Here is a 22245-nt window from a genome sequence, read left to right on the forward strand (position 1 = left end):
TAAATGTTGGCACAGTGCTCTGATATTTACTTGTGTGTATACTTGATCATTTACTTTCTCTCCTTTCTAAACAACTCTGCCCAAAATTTTTATCTTAAATATTCCCGTGTAGGCTTAAGTATGCCTGGAAGGCAGGCACTGTGGATACATCCTTGCAATAGCTTCTCATTTTGGCATTTTTTTCCTGTTGCTGTTCCAACCAGCATGTTCCTGCAGGTGTCACTGGTGCTACACGGTTTTTTAAACCTTGCAAATCCGTGGGTTTTTCAAAAGGTGCCATTTATGTGCACAATCCTACATGATATGACACCAGCACCTTTCTGCTAAAACTGCCACCAGATCTGCTGTATTACATCTAATATTTACTCTGCTGCAGGAAAGATTAGGAGAAAGGCTTATTACCTTGGCAAAGAAAGGAAGAGTTTAGTCACACAGATAATCATAAGTCAGTGCAGAACTTCTTCCTAAGTTGCTCTGCATAGAAATCATCCTGTGCTCAGAATTTGAGTCACAGCCTCATGTCACCCACGGAAAAGGAGGGAGAGTCAGAGTGAGCTGAGGGCAGGTCCTCAGCATTGGCTTGTCGGAAAATAAAGTCCCCTGACATATGAAGGTTTTTTTCTCATTAAGCTATTTAAGCTATTCTACTCGTGGGCTGCTGCTAAAGAAGTTCATCTTTCATACCCTTTTTGCTGCCCTTTGTCAGCAGCTTACTTTTGGGTTATCTTCAGCTACCAATGAAGCTGCAGCTTTGGATATGAGTACTTGGTCATGTTTCTCAGCCATTTCCTATGGATCAGAGCTTTAGCTTTGCTAAAGTCATTGGGGAATTACCAAGACAGCCAAGTTGTGACAAACAAGAGCAAGGGGAAAGCCTTTGCTGGATCTGTACTGTGGACAACTTCAAGAGGATCAGCTCAGCAGAGTTTTTGAGGATGGAAAACTTCCCTAGTAAGACAGATCTTGGTTCTAATCCTTTCCCTGACGTTCTAAAGATCAGAGCAACTTGAACTCTGTCTTGAATCTTTTGTACATGGGAAACTGTTTGTAATTGTTGAAATTTGTGGAGTTCCCTGCTGGGACATTTACATTCAGCTGCTTTTGACAAATGACTGTAAGCAGAGTCAATCCTCAAGTATAAACAAAGACAGTATGTCAGTGCAAATGCCTTCTTTACAGGACATGAGCCAAATTAGTTTCTGGAATAAAGCCAAGGAAGTTAATGGATATAGCCTCTGAAGTTAAGGGTTTATATTATTTGTATTCTATTTCTGTAATAATTTCTGGTGTATATACATCGATCAGTTTACAGCTTGTTCTGCTAAAGCCATCTCAGGTTAACTCACCACCTGATTTTTGTGGTATCATACTGATGCACTGTTTCTCTCTGTGCTCTGTTGCTGGGTTGTTCACACTATTTAATGTCACAATATAATTTTTTCATTATTATATATCAGGTATAATGAGAGCATATTGCACTGGCCTCTGATTCACCCCCTCTTACAGCCTTGCACCTGGTGTTGTATCCCTCCTCTTTACCATGCTGGAGGTACTGGAATTAGAGTGCTTTAAGAACCTGTACATAAATGCTTGTAAGTTTTTTTCATGATAAGGAATGTAAGTGTTATTTTTTAAAATACTTTTCCCATCTAGCATTCAGATTTATATCTTTCTTGCTACTTGAATCTGGGCATATAAAAGACTGAAGAAAGAAAACTTATGCCAAAATTGAAGCAAAGTGGTGATTTAATATTTTTCCGAGATTCTTCCCATGCCCAGAGCTTAGGCCCTGCCCTTTGTGTGAAGTATTTCTTGGGAAGTCAGAGTTTTGTTCCTCCTTGGTAACATGGGATGGCATATCTTCACAGGTAGGAAATTTGAACCAAATGGGGATGTGAGGAGAAGTAGCTGCCTACTAAAACAGCAAATGGACAAAATACACCTCTGGTTTTGGTAAAGACCTTGAGCCATATTTGGGTGTCTCATTTCACATAGTTTCTCAGATGTTATAAAGGATCTGAGTGAGTCAATTACCATAGAGAGGTATAGCAGATTTCTTCAGATGTATTTCTAATGAGAAAGGGAACCAGCAGAGGGACAGGTGCAATTCAGTGCTATGTTATATCCATTTCTGGGCTGGAAAAGCACTGAGAGTTTAAATAGAGTCTTTTTTTCTTTTTCCCTCCAAATTTGCTAGATCCTTAAGAAAAGGATGCTAGTAACATGGGTGTAGTTTACTAGATTGCCCTTTTAAAATTGGGCTTTTTTCCCCTCAGTTTTAACATGTCGGCTTTGCAGAGAGGGAAAACTGTGAACTGAACTTTTGTGCTGCTGAAAATGTTACAGATTTCTGGCCAGGTTGTGGAGAGGATGCTACCTCATTCACAGTGGAGCAACATGAAGTGTCTCTGTAGTGATTAGTATTCCTAGAGTGTGTTTGTTTATTTCTTGGACTTGAAGCCTTTGCATCCTCTCCTTCCTTCCCCAGATCCTCCCAAAGCAAAAATAGCCATTCTAAGAGTTCTTGTGGGTGCTTCCTGGCAGACCTTGCTGCTAAGATATTTTCATCTTGGATTCTCTTTCTTTCTTGCTTCAGGCCATTAGCCTTTGCCTTGTCCCCTTTGACTGCCCTGCATAATTCCTGCCTCTCCATGGCTCTTCCCAGTTCAGATTCATTAATTGAAAGGGAAGCTGCCTCTGTGGCACCTGAAGGGCTTCTGGCTGAGCCTGAGGTGGGGCAGCAGCCTGCAAAGAGAAGTGGCTGCCTGGTGGCTCTTGCTATCAGCTCTGCTTTGCTGACAGTCAGGGCACTTAGCCTCCAATTTAGCTTTTCTTAGAGGCAAAAAGCTCCACAGCTCCACAGCTGTGAGGTGAATTTGAAAGCCGTGCCCTGCCCCAGAGACAGGAGGGCAGAGGTGTGACATGGGCAACAGAGAACCAAAGGAAGCAGCTTTCCAGAGCTGGCTACCCTGAGCACAGGCACCTGGATGACCCAGCCTGCAGGGTCTAAAATCATAAATTATCCTTGCATATAATGACAAACATTGAGGGCAGGTTTATCTAATTTATGATCTTCCTTGGGCTTGTGTATTCCAGGCTGGACAATGTCTTCAGATTCTTTTTTTTTTTGTCTCTAAATGTCAGGCTTTGAAAAAAGAATTCACCTGAAAACTTTTGCTTAATTCCTGCTGCAATTTATAGCCAAAAGCTATTTACTCCTCTTTAATACATCAATCAAGCTATGGATCTTGTCACAGGTGGTTTCCAGACTATAAGAGAGTATAAGTTGTTTATTTACTGATCAAGGGTGAATGTGGTTGATTTCCTTGCTGGAAGGGTGAAGCAGAGATGAGGGCCAGCATGGAAGACCTTTGTCTGAGCACACACTTTGGCTGGCTCCTTAGGCTGCCCCATCACCCCTACAGTTTTGGGGGTATATGAAGGTGCTGCAGCCCATTTTCTCTTCTGAGCCATTGATTGCCTCTCCACTGTAATGTTCACAGCTCCAGTAACATGAGCTGCTAGTCCTTTAAAGCATCTTTTCCTTCCTTTTTTTATTACTCTCATTTTTAACAGCTCTGGATGTGTCCTCGGTGCTGGGGAAAGCAAAGTTACATTTCCATTGGTGCAGTTTCATTAAGGGAACAGAAAGAAAAAGCAAAACTACCCTTTATTTACAACAAAAAGTGTGATAGAAGGAAGTGAAACACTATTTAAGACTGAATAGGGAAAGTTAAGTTTCTCTGGAAATGAGGGAAGAGAAAAGGAGGCTGAGGGGAGACCTTATTGCTACCTGAAAGGAGGCAGTGGCAATGTGGGTGTTGCTTCCAGGCAACAAAGGATGGAATGAGGGGAAATGTCCTCAATTTGCACCAGGGGAGGGTCAGGCTGGACATTAGGAAAAAGTTCTTCACTGAAAGAGAAGATTAAGCAGAATAAGAGGCTCACCAGAGAAGTGGTGGAGTCACCATCCCTAGAAGTGTTCAAAAAAAAAGGGCAGATGTGGCACTTTGGGATATGCTTTAGTGGACATGATCGTTTTTGGTCAAGGGTTGGACTTAATGATCTTGGAAGTCTGTTCCAAGCTTACTGATTCTCTAAGATCTGAAAAATAAATCAAAATACTAGCTGCAAGCCTATTTATGTTTCACATCATGTGTGGTTATTGTGCAACATGCCGTTAAAACTCCGCTGAAGGACAACAAAATGATGGAGTGCAGTTATCCATACAAACTTCAAATATTGTGGGATGCATTCCTCAGTCATGCAGGTAAAACTGGTGTGGTATTGTTTGATTATTCTTTATTATAGCAGCCCCCTACCTCATAAATGATAAAGAGGAATCCCCAAATTGAAGGGATGTCTGCAATATAGAGAATAAACTGTCTCTGAAGCATGAACGTTCACATGAATGCACTCTGCCTTTGCAAAGTAGGCTGAGAGCCACATTTAGTTATGACTGTTCTAAAACCTCACAACTTTTTAATAATATAAAGCCTAGACTTTTATCTGCATAAGTTTAATAAATATTGATCAGATTAATGCTTGATACAGTGACACAGGGAGCTTAAGTTCTTCTATTTTAAGATCTTAGGTGAGCTAAGAGTTTAAGGTGATTTAAGGACTTTAGATAAGTAGAAAATAATAAATGGTCTTTAAACCCTTAACGCAGCTTAGCTGCAGATTTGCAGGCCATCCTTCAGACATTAAAAAAAATATTAAGCCTTCCTCATGCAGCAGAGTTTGTGTCAAATCCAGCAGGTTTCAAATCTGACTTGGTTACACATTTTTATGTCCATCAGAGTTTTCAATGCCACTGAAATTCCTATTACCCAAAGTTTAGTGTTTTCCCGCTCAAACATTCATGAGTTTGGGGATGCTGTGAGCAGTTTTCTCATGGCTTGGTCTTGCAGTGCCATCCTTGTAGGCAGACTGTACCTGGCACTGAATGGAGCCTTTCTGCTCCAAACTGTTTCCAGCTTCCATGGGAGGGGTCAGCTGGGAAAAGAGGCTGACAAGGCCTGTAGCACCACTTCACAGAACTGCAGAACAATTTTGGTTGGAGGTGACCTGTGAAGGTCGTTTAGCTCAAGAGAGAACACTTTGAATGTGTAAACAAGTTAAGAAGTTTCACTTTTTTTTTTTTTTTAGTAGTTTCTTTCTGTGTGTCAGTTCTGATTCTCCAAGGAAGTGAAAGCAGAGGAAGTACAGTGCTACAATCCACAATTGTTTTCCTGTGTGGAAGACTTCTAAAGCAAGACAGATTTCAAATGGAGAGGAATGTTTCTGAGGCAGCAAAATGGGATCCACCATAGCGTGCCATTCACCTCCTCATCACACCCTGCCCCATCAAAACGAGACAAGGACATTTCAATGGCCAAGAGGATCCTGTCAGCACCCAGCAGCAGCTCCTGCCACTAGCTAAATTAATAGCAATGCTAGTTTTGTGCTAGTTTCTTAACATGAACTAATTTGAATAATTTGGTTTGAAAGTTAGTTCAGAGCATGTGTTTTATGTAAAACCCTAGCAATTGGCTGAAGTCATTGAGTGGGAACTGAGGAAATCTTCATTGAGAGTCTTCAAAGTGACGCTGGTCACTTTGTTGGGCCATGCTTTTTCACATACCTGCAGCTCAGCCTGAGTTGTAGTTAGCTTTCTGGGTCTCCACTCTTGTTGAAAACCTTTGCTTGAGCTGCAAACTTTTGCAGCTTGTTTTCCTTCCAGCCTGAATTTACTTCTGACCACTTTGTAGTACACATTCTGTCCCAGTGCTTTTCATTTTAGCTAGGTCTCTGTTTGCAGACACATCCCCAGTCAGCCACTCTTTGTTAGGCTGAACAGCCAGACACCTCACATCCATTTTCCTAACCTTCCCACTGACCTCTCTGTGCTTCTTCCAGCTGGAAGGTATCTCCCTGAAACATGGGTGACCAGGATTGTAGCAGTTTTCCATATGGTATCACCTGGGCCTCATACAAAGACATGAATGCTTCCCTATTTTTGCTGGAAATACCTCCCCTGCTGCCCTCATAGTTCTCTTTTCAAAAAATGAAATTAAGTGAGTCTGGCAAGGTCTACCTTTAGTAAACCCATGTTGCATTTTATCCCATATTGCTTTTACCTCTGCATCATTAATTAGACTCCCCACAGAACACTATTTTAAAGCCTAGCAAGCTATTCAAGTGGTTCTAATAGACGTGTAAATATGGGTCAATTTTTTCACCTTCTTAATTGGAGGTTATACCCTTGTTCCCCAGTTCTATGGCACTGTCCACAACCTTATTACTTTACCAGAGACTTGCTAACAGACTTGAAAAATCTTGTGGCAAAGCTTTTCTAATTTAAGGCAGGATATTATCTCATCCTTCCTTTTCTTGCATGCTGGTCACCTTTGTCTTAGGGAAGCAGAACATTTTCTTTATATTTAATATTCAGTTTGGCTGCCTTACCTGCACTTTTGTTCTTTCAAGTTAATGACTTTACTAATAAAACTTCTTTTCCTGTGTTTTTCCTTTAATTTCAGCTGAGACAGTTTGTAATAAAGATTTAAAAGATATTTTCTTTAATCATCTGTCTTTTACAGTGCCTCAGATATGACCCAAATCAAGTCCAAACTGTGATCTTCTGAATGAGGGTTGCTGAGGATGAAGATACTTGTTGATCATCTCAGTTAATGATATTGTCAGACCATATTACCATTAAAAGTATTTGTTTGCTAACCCACATCAAGGAAGTCATCATTTGCCATAATGCCATTTCTGACAGCACTTAGCCCTTAGATTGTAGGGTAGAACCAAATCTGGTGGTGAAATTTAGTGTCTGATCATTGGGAAAAGCTTCTTCTTCCCAAAAATGTTGTTTCATTTTTAAAATGTTTTTTTTTTGGCCTCAAGCTCTTCTTGTATGTTGGTGCCATCAAATTTTATTATTATGGCTTTCTTTCTTCTCATAGTACTGCTTCATAAAGTCCAGGATATTTTTTAGATTTCATGGTGAAATTCGGTGTTCTCAAGAACAAAAAAAAAAAACAGACGGTATTCATCTCAGAAATAATATTGCACTCTTTAAAATATGCCCCTGCTGTGGATTTTGAAAAAATCAGTGATGCTCAATGTATTGTATAAACTTAGTTAGAAGTGTTCTCAGTTGTCAAAGTGGGTTTCTTTTATTTATGGCTTTGATTAGCTATTTTTCAGTTTGGGGACATAGGGAAAATTTGGGAAGAGTGTGAGCCCATAATGAATGGCCAGGAGAACACATTTTTCTAAAACAAAAAAGCCTCTAACCAGACCATTCTACAAGCAAATGTGCCCAGTGGAGATAGTCCAGACGACTGCACCTGGACACCACCTGGATATAATTAAGGTCCCAGAATGGAAGATGTGTTAAAATAGATGCCAGGAAATTTAACACTCTCCCTTCTTTATTCATCTGCTGCAAAGGGATGGCATAGATAGTACAGAACAATGGGCCCATAGGAGTCTGGATGTCTCCAAGGAAGATATTTTTTCTTCTTTTAGATTCTGCCAGTGTCTGTATGCATTGGATTTTTGCTGCTTCTTGACCCTACGAGGTGCAAACACACACCAAGGATATTGCTATGGCTTGGGGTATTTATTATTGGCTGTGCAAGAAGGAATTGTTTTGGTTCTCTCCCTTGCTCATATCCACAGGCCACACTCAGCCCCTGTGAGTTTCCTATTATCCTCAAAAGTGTTAATTCTTCTTAAAATAGCACATGCCATGTCATTTCTTTCACCCATTACTGACCATGTTATTTTTTTCCAGTGTGTTGTTCAGCACTGAACTTCAGAAACATGGCTTTCATGGGCTGCTTTATTATCCCTAGGTGAAGGAAATGCAAGCAAGTTTGCAGACATTTAAATCTCGTGTATTCAGAATCCAACTTAGTTGAAACAAAATGTAATGCTTTGCCTGAAAAAAAGTGAAGGGGAAAAATAAGGTTCAGCTATGCAGAATACAACACTCAGTTGGTTAAAATCTAACATAGTGCCTTCATTAAATGTTAAAAATCTCTGTTGAAACAGTATTAGCACAGCAGGGTTGTGAAGAGCCAGAGATAAATAATGACTCAGAGCAAATAGCCTCAGCAGGAGAAAAGAGGTGTTTCACCTTATTGTGATCAGAAGCTGTCCTTATATATGTTCAAAATTATCCTTAATCCCATTATTATTACCATTAAATATGACCTTGCTAAGTTTCTATTGTAAGAATAAATGGTAAAAAAAGGAAGTCTGAGTGAAGACTTTCTACATATTATCATGATATATTAATTTTGTAGAGGAACTTGGGAGAGGAGTCTGTTGCAATAGACAGTGCACAGGGTGACTTGGTGCCTGATTGACCTTCTTGTATTGGAAGCCCCAAGAGAGGGACAATGGAGACGCATGCAATCAGATATTATCATGATTTACATAACTGGAGGCTGACAGACAAGCTGGACTGAGATTTAGCTGTGCTAGGTGCCTTATAACCACAGAAGGATCTGGTCCTTGCCTGAAAAGGAATTACCAGCCTTGATAGGCACCAAAATGAAATAAAATTAGTATATTAAAAGAATCTCAGCCATCTGGGACTCCTAATCAGTTTTCAGAGATTCTGGAAGAAATGAGTCTTGAAGAGGGATCTAGGATGGTGGATCACACCTATCTTGTCTGTCTGTTGTTGGGCTCAGTATTACTCCTCATTCACAGAATTTACAGTGTTAAATAATTATGTGGTGAATTATAGATAAGGGCAATAGCAATGCTGAAATCCCTGTCAGCATGCAGGGCCTTCCGGTACTTTGCTCAGCTTTGGGGCTTGGGTCTCCATGATGCCATGATTTTGGTGATTCATCCTTGCTGGAGGAGCTGGGAACAGCCTGGGGACACACTCGCACAGTGAGTGATCAGCGTTGTGGTGGGGAGATTGTGCTCCAGGAGGAGGGATCAGCACAGAAGAAGTTGTGAAAAGGAAAGAGGAGGGAGTAGTAGGTTCGTCTGCTTCTTGTAGCTTGGGTGGGAAGTAAAGCAGATAGAGAATCAGGGCCCTTATGAAAATGAGAGCAGGCAAAAGGGGTCTGCAGTCTGGGGAGCCTAGACCTGGTACAGAAAAGAACTTCAGCGGAGAAGGTGAAATTGAAATGGAGATTAGTGTAAGTGAAAAGGTAGACCGCTAGAAAGATGTCATGAAATCTGTTTTGAATACACACAAGAAATAATGTGTATCTTGGATTTGATCTCAGAGAAAAGCTACTGTAATGTGTGTAAATGATGATTAATTCACACATATAGAGTTGTTTCCAGTTTAAAACTTTTTTTAGAGTTGAAGGGACTTAAGGTATAGACAATGACAATAGGACAGGAAAGAGGGTAGTGGTGTTTCCCCTCACAGGTGATAAATTTTGAACATCTTCACATGTAAGATGCCTGTGTAAAAAAGGGAACCTGTCTTCTTTCTTTGTGTGGAAGTATGGCTCTATTCCCAGCTAAATGTGCATTGTACAGGTGAAGTTAGAATAAAAGAATATCAAGAACACAGGCAAAAATAAGTCTTGAAATGTATATATTTGGGCAGAGTATGAATGTTTAAAGGATATTAATATACCCTCTGAGAGATGAGGAAAGGTTCTGCCATCTCCTATTATCTGGCTTAGTAGGCTGAATAAGTGAATAATTCAGAGAGCAAAGTTTCTCCAATGAATGAGTCACCTAGACTCCAAACTATTAGCATGCAGCCGAGGCACATTGAAAAAGCAGAGTTCATCCACACTGGTTTTAGTAACTGCTCCACTCAGTGGGGAAATAAATCAGTTTTTCCTCAGTTAACACAAGATCTGAATAACCATCGATTCCCCCCACAGTATCTGCAGCACAAATGGTATCACAGATGCTTGATTGTAGGTATAAATTAGCATATTATGCCCATAGGGGAAGGCTGGATGATGATGGCTTGGTAGCTGAAGCCTGCTGGCCTCTGGGAAAGTGCAAATGTAATGTCAGATGACTCAGTTTGCCAGGTGAACAGGAGAAGCTGTGCCTCCACAAAACAAAAAAGGTGAAAAATTAAGACAAATTGTAGAATAGTGCGTGTTGTCATAGATATGGTGCTACCTGACATCCCCACTGACTGACTTTTAGAGGCAAGGAAAAGCACCTTTGGAACTTACACTGATACAAAGGAAGGAGTGAGAAGTACCTGGGTAAAATATCACTGCATGGGTCTTTCCTCTTACCTACTGGCCCTTCCTGGAGGAAGGGAAGTGACAACTACTTGGAAACCTTATGAGTTAGAAGGAATTGTAGGAATTGAAGGAACTACCTGTGCAAATTCAGACTTCCATCTGAAGGCAGTATCCATGACTGAAAATCCTGACACAGGTTAAAAGCAAAAGAAGGGACCAAACTCACCACAACAACTGACTTTTTTCCTGTAAGTTTATTCCTCTTGTATTTCCCCACAGTAGGTTTTCCTCCCCGTCTTTTTGGTTTGTGTATTTTTTTTTTTTTTTTTTTTTTTTGCTATTCTCATCCTTTTTGTTCTTGCCACCCACATTTTTTCTCTTTTACAAAGAAGAATTAGATTCCTATAAATCTTCCAATGCTCAACACTTCTCTCCTGGTGGCCTGTTGTTCATGAGGCAGCATCTGCACAGTGCCAGGTGGGATCCTTTGTCAGCAACTGACAGGAGATGCTGCTGGTAGCTATTACACACACGAAAAGGAAGAGGATGCCGAAGTGGGGTTGTTAGGGAAGCACGCGGCTCTTTCCTCATGTTGGGAGGACAAGCACACAGATTTCTTCTTCACTGCTGCCTGCCAGCATGTAGCCGTCAATTACTGGCAGTGCTTTGACACCCGAGCAGCAGCCTGGCCTCCTCCTCCTCGGCCATGCCTGCCTCCTGTGCTGCACAGAGCTGCCTCTGCAGGTTAATGAGGTGCTGCTGTGATTTTGGCACCCGGATCTCTGCTGACAGCTGTACCCCGGCTCCAGCAGTCCTGGCGTGTTACCACCACCGTGGCTGGCCAGGCCCCTCGCTGGAGTGCTGCACATCTCATAGCAGCTGGTCTCCCATGGGCTGCTCCCTGTTAGGCCTGGGGGAAGCCTACTGCAGCAGCAGTGGCCAACACTGTTACACAAGCAAATTGTGTGAGAAAGTTTTTTCTTAAAGACTGGGTCAGTCCAGCTTTTACTGCAGCTGCTAAGTGAGAGGGGAAAAGCAGAATCTGTTCTTCTCTTCAGCTTCCACACATGGAACAGTTGTGGGTGCTCTGCAATGGGAGTAGCTCCATGATGAGGTCAGGGGCACATCCCTCTGCCTGCCCGCCCTATGACAGTGGCAGTGGTAAGAAGTCATTTTATTGTCATGAGATCAGTGGCATGTATTCCCTGAAAGGAGAGGTGCCTCTTTCCCTGTCCTGGTGCTGTCTCACCCAGGATGGGTTCAGCTCTGCCCACGTGCCCATGGCATCCCCAAAATGGTTGCTGCCACTGAGGAAACCTCTTCCAGTATTTCTAGAAAGAAAATGATTCTTAGGAGACAGGAGCAGGGCTGGAGCAAGGAGGGTGTCCCAGGCACTGTTGTGAGGGGCTTCAGCAGGAGATCTGCAGAGTTTCTATCTTCTCTAAAATCTACCATGTGTAAGGTGGAGGTGGTCTACTAAAGTCCTGTCAATGCCTTAAACCAGCCTGAGACACTGAAAATTTAAAGAAGAGGGTTTCCCTTCTGTGGCTTGAAGTTGCAGGGCTTGATCTGTAACGGCAAATGTTTACTTCTCAATTAGTTATTGATTTGTTTTCCAATTCACTGACAGTCCTGAACATCCCTGGAGCAACTGGGAAAGTTAGAAATAAAGCTATTATTTACCTTAATTAATTATCTGGGGTTTTTTTCCTGTCAGGGACCAAGAAACCACTTCTCAACATTCATGGGCCATGGATTCCTCCCTGAGCATCCATGTAACATATTTAAATGTTAGAGCTATGATATCTACAGTGCAGCCATGGATAATGAAATTGGGAAGTGACTTCTCATGTAGTTACTCCAGTCCTTCATCTTTAATGCACAAGGAATGACTCAGGCGCACAGAGCCCTTCTCCCTCCTTTATGATGGCATTTTTTCCACCTACTGAGTATTTTTTACTATTGTAGATATTGTGAGAGGAAAGATTGGTGTAGGAGTCATGGCAAATTACCTTGCAGCACTTGCAGTCAGTTCTATTGCCAGCAAATGCATATTCCTGGAAATACTGGGCTGCTGCTGTGTGAGGGATCTTGCAGGCAAGGGTGATGATGAAGGTCTCTTTGCAGCAGGAGAGCTGAGCTGGCGCAGCCTCAGAGCCCAGCAGCACAGCCACAGCTCACGGGCTGAGCTTCAGAGGGAGGAGGGTCAGGAGGAAAGGCCACCGAGGCTGAGCTGGGGCTGCCCCAGGCGCTGCTCGTGAGCTGAGACTGCTGCCTGTTAACTCGCCTGCCATCACTCCTTCACAGGAACTTTTGCTAGTACAGCTAATCCTGCTCTAGGGATTTACCAGGAATAAAAAACAGGAATAAAACTGTCACTGCTTAAACCAATGTGGTTCCAGAGATAGAGGTTTCCAGTGCAGACTTAGCCTCAGGTTGGATTTTTAAGGGTAGCTCTTGTCATCATTTACACTAAAGCTGGACTGTTGGGGGAAAAAAAGTCAGAGAGGTTGCAGCATCACTGACCCTTTGATTTTGCCTGTTTCCCTGTACTCACTATTTTGGAGCCAAGGTTATGGTGATGGGCAGATATCAGGAGAATCACAGCATTTGCCTTTTTTTTTTTTTTTTTTTTTTTTTTTTTTTTTTTTTTTTTAGTCCCTTGACTGTAACTGGACAATTTACAGGCACAATTGTGAGGTTTGAAACAAGGAGATGGAAAAACACCACCAGGACAGTTTCACTCATTTGAGGCTGCTCCCCATCTCTTTTGTGGTTTTGGGGGGCTAGTGGCCGGAGGCACAGAGATGATCTTCCCCTTCAGAAATACTGTCTCCCCCTCACAAAGGTGTTTCTGCCCTCCTTCTTCGGGCACTTTCTGATTTGCCCCGACTGACCTGCGACTCTCCAGCGCCTTCAGGGGCGCGCAGGTTTGCGGCTGCAAAGCGAGCCCTGTGTGTCCCTTAGGGCTGCGCTCTCCCCAGCCCGGCAGGTCTCTGTGCCCTGTTTTTTTCCCCATAATGAAGGCAGAGCATCTGTAATGGTCCCGAGTCTTTCCCCAGCAGGAGTCCCCCGGTTCGGTCGGGGGGATGCGGCCACTGGATGTCACTGTTGTTCCGCGGAAACCCTTGGAAGCCACGGGCGGAGGAGCGATGGCAGCTATGGGGTGGCAGAACGCTCATTTCCACACCCGCTGCGGGATCTGCTGCTTTGAGCGGCTCCGAGCAGCCCCGTGTCAGGCAAAATGTCCGTATGGATTCTGGGAGGGTGAGGTATGGATGCTCTGGGTGTCGGTGCTGTTCATTGTTTGTGATAGCTACTTATTGATGATGGAAGGAAACAGTGATGAAATTAGCAGGATCCCCCAGCAGTAGCTTTAGAGTGTTTTTGACAGTTCCTGTGGCTATTCACTTCATGGACTCATAGAATCCTGGAATGGTGTTGGAAGGATCTTTAAGGTCATCCAGTTCCAACCCTCTGCCATGGGCAGGGACACCTTCCACCAGCCCAGGGGGCTCAAAGCCCCATTCAACCTGGTCTTGAACACTTACAGGGACGAGGCATCCACAAGTTCTCTGGGCAATCTCTTCCACTGCCTCAGTCCCCTGACAGTAAAGAGTTAATCACTTCTCTGCATACAAAGGTCTGAGGGCAGTGGGAGTCCAGCCAGGACTGGAAGGCTGCATCTTGTGGACCTGCAGAGCATCAGGGCCAAGCTGCAGGATGCCAGGAAGGGAGCCAGGAAAAGCACATCGTCCCCAGCCTGCACTCACTTGCTGGGGCAGGCAGGGCGTGTGGAGAGCAGCGTGTGACCGCTCTTGCCCAGATGAGCAGCTGGGTGCAACTGGGCTGCCCAGCCAGGGAGCTGGGAAGTGTCCTCAGGTGCTCCCAATGCAAACAACGTTTGACAAACACCAGGGAGCCCAGAGCAGTGAGTCTGTCCAGAGAGGATGATTGTAGACAGTACAATGTTAGGGAAACCTGTGAACACCTCTTTGTTTAGAGCATTTAGGCCAGAGCAGACTGTAAGGCTGGGCAAGCAGAGAGACAAAGGCAAAGGAATTTAACTCTTCTTTCCTCGTCTCCAATATTTGTGTTGAACAGAAGTTCCTCATGGATGAAAACTGGTTCCTAGATCTGAGAGTCCAAAAGAGAGATGTTGAGCATTTGTGTTTTAGGGAAGGATTTTTCTTCCAGTTGCCAGTCTGGCTTTAGGTTAGCTCTGCAGGGATGTCAAGATTTTTATTCTGTGAATTGTCCTACCTTTCTTAAGATAAGAAGAGGGCAACTGTTGTTTTCCTACTAAGTCTTCATTGATTAAACTTCCAAAAGTGTTTCTAGCAAGAGAATCTAGTTAAATGGAAAGAAAATACATCTGTATAATTAATTACTTAAAGGTTTTCCCAGAAAAAATGTTCTGGTAAACAAGGTAAGAAGTTGCAAATCAGCCCTGTTCCTTAGGAGATATTTATTTTTATCACATTCCCTTTCACTGAAGCTTTGACTCAATAAGATATTTGCATATGTGACTAAGTCATTTGGGTCTAATTCCCTTGGGTATCTGCAAACAAAGGACAGTCCCAGGAGTGACCCTTTGAAGTGACCTTGATTACACTTTAATAGTAGCAGTATTGAAAGAAGTGAGGGTGATGCTTAGGGAAAATGAGGAGACAAAACTTACTATTAAAAATTGAAGCTGGCAACAAGAAAATGAATGAAAACATCCAGCACCTAGCAAGTGACCTAATATATTTGGTTAAGTGGTCATCTATGCACAGTGCAGGCATGCCCCAGTTAGTGTTAATTCCCCAGAGAAGCTCCTATGGCATAATGAGGCAGTCAGGATATCCCAGCTCAGGTCCAGAAACAGCAAAGCCATCCCTCAGCGTATGCCCCAAATGCCTTTGGAGGAACAGCGACCTCCATGGACCCCATGTCTCTGTGCTCAGCCAAACCCTGGCTGTGAGATGCCCAGAAGCTCGTGGCAGTGCTGCACTGCCCACAGGCCCTGCTGAGATTCTGGGAAATAATTGGTGCTCATCTTGCTACTTGGCCTCTGGGTGAGGTCTGACTCCCCTCTAGACGGCTGTGAGAAAAGTGTGTCCTGCCTGTGTGGGTTTGCCCTGCAGATGCTCTCTCTCACCTGGGGGTCTCTGTCCCCAGAGAAACCTGCTTTGCCCCATAATTTCTGTAACCCAGGAGACTGCTTGAATCATGATGGGCCACTCTAATAGAAGGAAATACCCAGACTAGTGACTTCTTAAGCTTTTCTCTCCTTTGATCTTTTCTTCCTGGAGGCATTTATTTGATCTTGGAAGGACCTTAGGGCTACAGTCTGCCCTAGCAAAGATATGACAGAGAGCAGAGGAAAGATTTGGAGTCTTTTTTTCTGACTATTCCTCTACATAACACAGGCAAAATATTGACATGTTTCTCCCAGGAGCATAGGGGCAAGATGTAGCAAATCAGAGTGGAGATAAACCAAGTGAAATTTCCAGGATAAAAACAATCATAAAAGGTTATGGCTCTGAGAAGTAGGATACTCTTCTAGAAAGTACTGTATGGGTCTCAGGAGGCTTGGATCCAGGAGACCTGACAGCCAGTGTGAAACTATGTAAAGGCCAACTGATTGCTTTGTTTCTCAGGTCTCCACCTGTGAAATATCCCCTGCCCCTTCTCTGTTTTGCCTTAGTGGGACTGTGGCTTTTCCAATTAATACAGAAACAGAGTGAAGGTCTCCCACTTTCTCTTGGAGCCACTAGATGGGACCAGAGTAAAACAATGAATGTAATTTCGACATACAGGCCAATAAAGACATGTTATCTTTGACCTTTAAGTCTAGTCTCAGGATTCAATCCAAATGCCAGTTTAGGATTTCAGAGTTCCCTGCTAAAAATTAATCATCTCCTCTGCTTCTACTTTCTTCCTTCTTTGAAGTAAGCTTCATCTACATAGCTGGTATTTGCATTGCCTTGTTATAGGAGCCAAATGGTGTGCATCTGTAGACATGAAATATGGAGGGGCCATTTGGGTTGCTGAAGTGCTTCCCTTCCCTCACCACACTCATTCCTGAAAGCACTGAGAGAAGCATTAAATACCAGAGGGAGATCAGATGTGGACACAAATGGAGAAAAGCTGGGGAAAGAAAAATGAAGCACATCTTCATGTTTCCCTCCCCACAAGCTGTGGCTAGGGAAATAAAGCAAACTTAACAGCTGAAAGAAAGGCAGGAGCAAGGTTTGCAGTCCTTCCCCTGTTACTTTGCCCATCCTGGCACTCCATTCCTCTCTGCACACCTATTTGCCATAGGTAGTGAGGATGAGTGAGGCTGGGCAGGGCCCCTTTCCCCCAGCTCTCTGTGGAGGGAAGTGCACTGGCAGCGCTGTGTGTGTACCAGCACCTCCTAACTCACATTGCTGACAACCAGTCAGAAAATGAAAGTAAACAACCTATTTACATATATTTTAAACACGGCAGTCTCATTATTTTGAGGCAGAGGTTAAAACAGACACTGTAAGGCAAGGACCTTACATACCAAGCTCCAGCCCTCGTTGCATTAATATGGCTGAGTGGAGATACTAACATAACCTTACCTGTAATGGCATGAACACACCACTGTAATAATTCATTTAGAATGATGACACCTGAGACCTAATTTAAAACTCCTAGATGAATACTGTTCTCACATTCAAACCCCAAGGCTGCTGCAAACATACCTAAGAAATCCTAAGAACTATAGTGAGCCTAATTGAATAGGACTTAAATGGACCATTGAGGTGGCCTCACAGAGCTCTGGGGAATTTATATTGTCTATACTGTATCAGAATCACAGCTTGAACTGAATAACAGGTTACATCCAATCATGTTACTGTAACTCATGCTTGAGGAAAGGGGGAAACCTTTTGCTATCAGCAAGGCTGTATGGAAAACAATTTCAAATCACTTTAAACCCGGTTGGCAACTACTTTGCCAATTATGGACTCCTTTGGGAAAGGTGTGTGCTAGGGCTCGGGACTAAATGATTTATGTCAAGCGCCCCAGTCCCCGGAGGCACATACAGGAGGCTGGAGAGGAGGTGCTTGTGGCTAATTATTTCTCCTAAGAATACTTTAGCAAGGTAATTTGTGCTTGCAGATGAGTCACTCTGCTCGCTGAATATAACACAGGGAAAGCAGAGACTTCAGTGCTACGGCACACAGACAGATAAAAGCAAAATGAACGGGATCTTCATTCCTTAATCTCATATGCAAAACCCCAGCCTCCGGCCCCCTGCCTGCCCCCTCTCCCCCAAGGGCCCCTCACCACTCCTGCTCAGGGGGGACCACAGAGGAAGGCCAAGCAGAACTTCATCCCCACACCTAATTACAGGAAGGAGCCCGGCGTTTAAAAGGCTGATAAGAGTGTGATAAAAGTGTGCACTCTCTGTGACTCTTGGTGGTGCAAATCTGCTGGCGGCTGGGCGTGCAGGAGGGAAAAGCTCGGGCAAGCTGAAGGAGGCAGCAGCCAAATGCCTTCCCAGCGATCCTGCCTGGGCATCCCCTCGGTGCACTGGCAGTTTCTTTGCTCCTGTTGTCTCAAATCTCCTCACAGGTGCACTGTTGACACTGTGTTATAATTTATGAAGCTGCAGATGCCTGGAACATGCAATTCATTTTGCAGATGGCAAGTGTAAATTCTGCTGTTCCTCACATGGCACAGACTTGCCTGTTAATAAAAAAGCTGACCTCCCAGATCCTGGCTACTCCGAGAGGTGTAGCAAATCCCTTTTGGATGTGTTGCTGCCATCGAGTAAGGTGTAAATAGCATTGATCTTGCTGATGATTCAAGCCTGATTCCAAGATTCCTACTACCCCAAAGCTCTGGGGTGTGAGCTTTGGGACTGACTCAAAGCAAGGTTAATTTTGGTCAGAAATTTGGGATTGATTTGCAGCTGAAGCTCACGTTAGAACACTGAGCATATTCTGAGCACTGCCTTACAGCTTTTCATCTGATTTTAACCCATATTGTACAGTTGACTTTTATTCAGGTCCTATCGTCCACACTGGCTTTGGGATTTCAGGAGCAGTGAGAACATGAATCTGTGGCAAACACAGAGCTGCTGTTCTTGATCAGGAGTTAGTAGAAGTGCAGACACATTCTCCTTTTGAAAAATGCATTTGTGGTTATCTGCTGCTTTACAGCAGCTGAGGAGAAGAAAAAATGCTGAAAGTCCCCATGGAAATGCCACTCAAGCCTTCCAAGCCCAGATGAGCCCTGAGCCCCCAGCTGAGCCTGGGGCCCTGCAGAGCAGATGCACTGACCACTGGTGCCTGCTAGAGTGCGGGTGGGTAGTGAGCCACCAGGGCTGCAACCTGCAGCACTCTGCATGGATCAATCCGCAGCAACAACCAGGGAAAGATGTGAAGCACCTTTCTTTCCTGCAACAATATAGGCAGCAACACAGCTGCCACAGATGGAGAGGGGCTAAAGGATTTGCTAACCCACAGCAAAGAAATAAGTTGTGAAAGATCAAGTGCCTGAATTGACTACCAATTGGCTATTCACCCAATGGCTTTTGGGTGAGTCTAGTTTGTCCAAAAGACTTGTGGTCTTCCAGTCCATGCTCATGTGACAGCCTTCCATTGGGAGTGTGGGGCAAAATCCATTCTTGTTGATGTGATTAAGGCTCAGCTGCAAGGCACAGCCATCACTGAGAGGCTCCTCTCTCAAGCATGGGCTGCAGGGGACAGCTAGCTGGGAAGGCCAGTTAAATGCTGGCTGGCAGGGCAGGGAACAGGCAGTGTTAGCAGGCTTTGTAAGCCCATGGCTGGCAATAAAAGGGTCTGCACTTTGTAGCATTATGGGCTATATAAGCTGAAGGGAGCAAACTCCAGGGAAACCTTATCTGAGGGTGGTTTGGCTTTTTTGCTTCTCTTTGGACATAGTTGAATGTAGGTTCAAAACATTCACCTTGTGCTGATAGAGATTTTGTCGCATGGTGTCTGTTAGAGAGTAGAGGCTGAAGCAAAACACACAATCCCGTTTTCCCTGCTCCTGCTCAACCTGTCCCCTCTGTCTGCCAAGGAGACACTCCAGAGTGCTGGAGTAAAGCGTTTATTATGTTGGTCTCATAAAGGAGGCAGGACATATACTGCTCATCCCTTGTGGATTTAAGCCACAGCAAAAATTGTGTTGAAAGCTGACACCCAGCAAAACATCAGTGTTCTGTCCTCTGCCTGATTGCCCCAATCTCCTGGTTTATTGGACAAAATCCTGCCTTAAAAATTTGCATGCAAGAGAGAAGCCGGAACGCATTCATTGGGAAGTGTGCATGAAATGGAGCACTGGTTCAACAGAAAGTCTTTCACTTGCTCTTTTTCTTCTTTTTGATCCACTTCCCTAGAGTCTTTTCATGACCATTCATCACCAGGCACACAAACCCCTGCCACAACAGCTTAAGAGTCATTCCTTCTGTCCCAGCTGATGAGAAGAAACATTGTTCTGCAATATGGTCAAGATGTTCCAGGTCCTATATCACCCAGAGCAGGATCACAGAAAAACTCCTCACAATCTTTCCTCTTTTAGTATGGAGAGTTTACAACTATATTATGCAGATCTTTTATACATTTCTTTGTATTTTACTTTTTTATTCTTCCCGATCTCTTTTAAGCTTCTTCCCCTTTGCACATCTGAGCTTTGCTGATCACAGAGGTCAAATAGATTGAAAACATGTGTGCAAGTAAAGTGGCTTCACCTTTGACCTCAAACTATTCCTTCTTGGGAACATTTAATTTTCTCTAACCAAATGTATTTTTATTTTAATGGAATGCTCTTTGCCCGAGGCAAGCTGTGTGGAAGTCCGTCAGATGTGTTTTCATTTTACCACTTTGTAGAAAAGTGTATTAATCCATTTTGCTTTACATCTGGAAATTTTTTCACACAGCCCTGGGATTTTCCCCCTCTATCTGCAGCACTACCCATGGCTCCTGTGCAGAAAACAAAACAGTGCAATATGAAATTAAATAGACCAAAGAGGTGTGTTAAGAATGAAAGTCGATCCTGATTGCAAAGGGAAAATTCTTTTGGCACTCTGGGTCCATATATTTCTATTTCTGCTAGGTTATATATTTTCCAAGGATGACGATCTGTGCTATGCCAGACGGCAGAGGATGTGAAAATTTGGTTTATTACACTATCCTGGATCATTCTGGTGAGGTGAGGTAAACTTTACGTTAGTATCAAGCTTTGGCTACAGGTGCTCACTTTCAGCTTGTGTCTCTGTGATTTAATTCAAGGCTCGTAGCACTTTGTGGCAGAACACAATGTAGAAGGTGCAACCATTTCAGACCATGCTATAGTTATGATTGCTTTGGAAGTCTTACACAATAGTTTCTCCTAAGCGGCTCCTAAGCTGTTTGGGGCAGTTTTCAAGCTGCTAAGCATTCATGCATATTCTGTGAATATCTGCTCAGCCTACCTGTTATAAAAATCAAGAGATATAGCTAGTTTTATTTTTTTAAATTTTTTTTTTCCTTCATAAGAGATAATTTCCAGCTCATGTAATCTTTGTTGTTGTCTCACCATTCTGATTCTGACACCATTCATTTTGGGGTCAAGTACTGAATTCAACGTGATATGACAACTTAACATGAGAAAGCCAGAGTAAATGTCATCCCTTAATAGACTTGAATGATGGAACAAGTCTGTGCCCAGGAGTCTCCATTCATTTTGCATAGTCCCTGCATCCTACTTGAGCAGCTTGCTACTGAGAGGAACACCCCTCCCTCTGAAACCTGAAAAGGTGAATGAGCCCCTGTGTGGCTGCAATGTTGTCCTACTTTTCTGCTGTGCCTCCAGTTAACAGTCTGCTGTCAGAGGAAATTATTTCAGTACTACCACTGTCTAGAATACTACAAAAAACCATAACAGCAACAAAAAAGAACAGTGTGTAGAAATATAAAGATGTATTTCTTCCTCTTTTGGATCCAAGGGAGGATTCCCACAGTTGCAGAAAGTAGAGCCTACTGAGATTATTCACAGTGAGTAAATTGAGTAAATTGTAGGGCCAGTGATGTGTTTTTTTTTCTTCTGTGCATGCATCAGTTATTTCTTGACAAGGTCCAATTTCTGTTGATAGAAATATTTGTTAATAAGTATTTGTAATAAGTATTTGTTATAAGCATTTGTTAAACAGCTTGTACGAAGCATTTTCAGTCCAGTGAGAGGTTCACTTTGGACATCCACTATTCATTATTCACCGTGTGTGTATTCACACAAGTCATATGGTATTGTCACTACTCCTTACTTGAATAACTCTAGTTAAACAGAGACTAATGAGTGTTGGAGCACACATGGTGAATAACTAATAACAAGGAACATGCTCTCTCACTTGCACCTGTACTTAGCTATAACCAGGGCTGTCTGACAGCATGGGGGAGGTGGGGTCTGTAATCTGGGCCTCCCAGCTCCAAGGGCCTCCTTCTCCCACTGTGGCACTGTGTTGTGCATGTGAAAAAATATCCATACATGTCATTCTGGATGTGCAGCTTGTTGCGGTGTTCCATGAGACACTTCTTATCTGGACTTGGGGCCTTGAGTACCCATACATGGGCTCTACCAGTAGACACAGCCATGCAAACCTGGTAACTTCTCAAGGGTATGGGGGTAAGGAAATGGGAATCTGGCTATTTAAATGTCAGGAAACAGAAAGACACATGTGGCAAGTCCATAGTCAACCCAGCTCCTTAAACTTTCCCCTAGCAGGAAATCCAGCTCCCAGTATTGTGCTTCTGGTGTGAAGGAACAAAGTGCTCCCATGGATGTACCTCCACAGCAAGGTGTGAATTTAACACCAGATGAGGAAACAGTGCCAGGTGCCAGTTAACCAGCATGCCTATCAGTGTCTTTGAAGGTGCACTGCAGAGGCCTCAAGCCCCTCTGGCAACCAGGGATCCAGGTGTGTGCCTGGTGACCAGTGGAGATTGGACAGCTGCAGTCAGATGGGAGAGGCTGTGCTATCATATGGCTGTGACCACCACCTTTAATGTGAGAGGCAAAAGCATCCCTTATCTTGTACCAT

This window comes from Ammospiza nelsoni, chromosome 1 (genome assembly GCF_027579445.1).
Source record: "Ammospiza nelsoni isolate bAmmNel1 chromosome 1, bAmmNel1.pri, whole genome shotgun sequence".
Taxonomy (NCBI): domain Eukaryota; kingdom Metazoa; phylum Chordata; class Aves; order Passeriformes; family Passerellidae; genus Ammospiza; species Ammospiza nelsoni.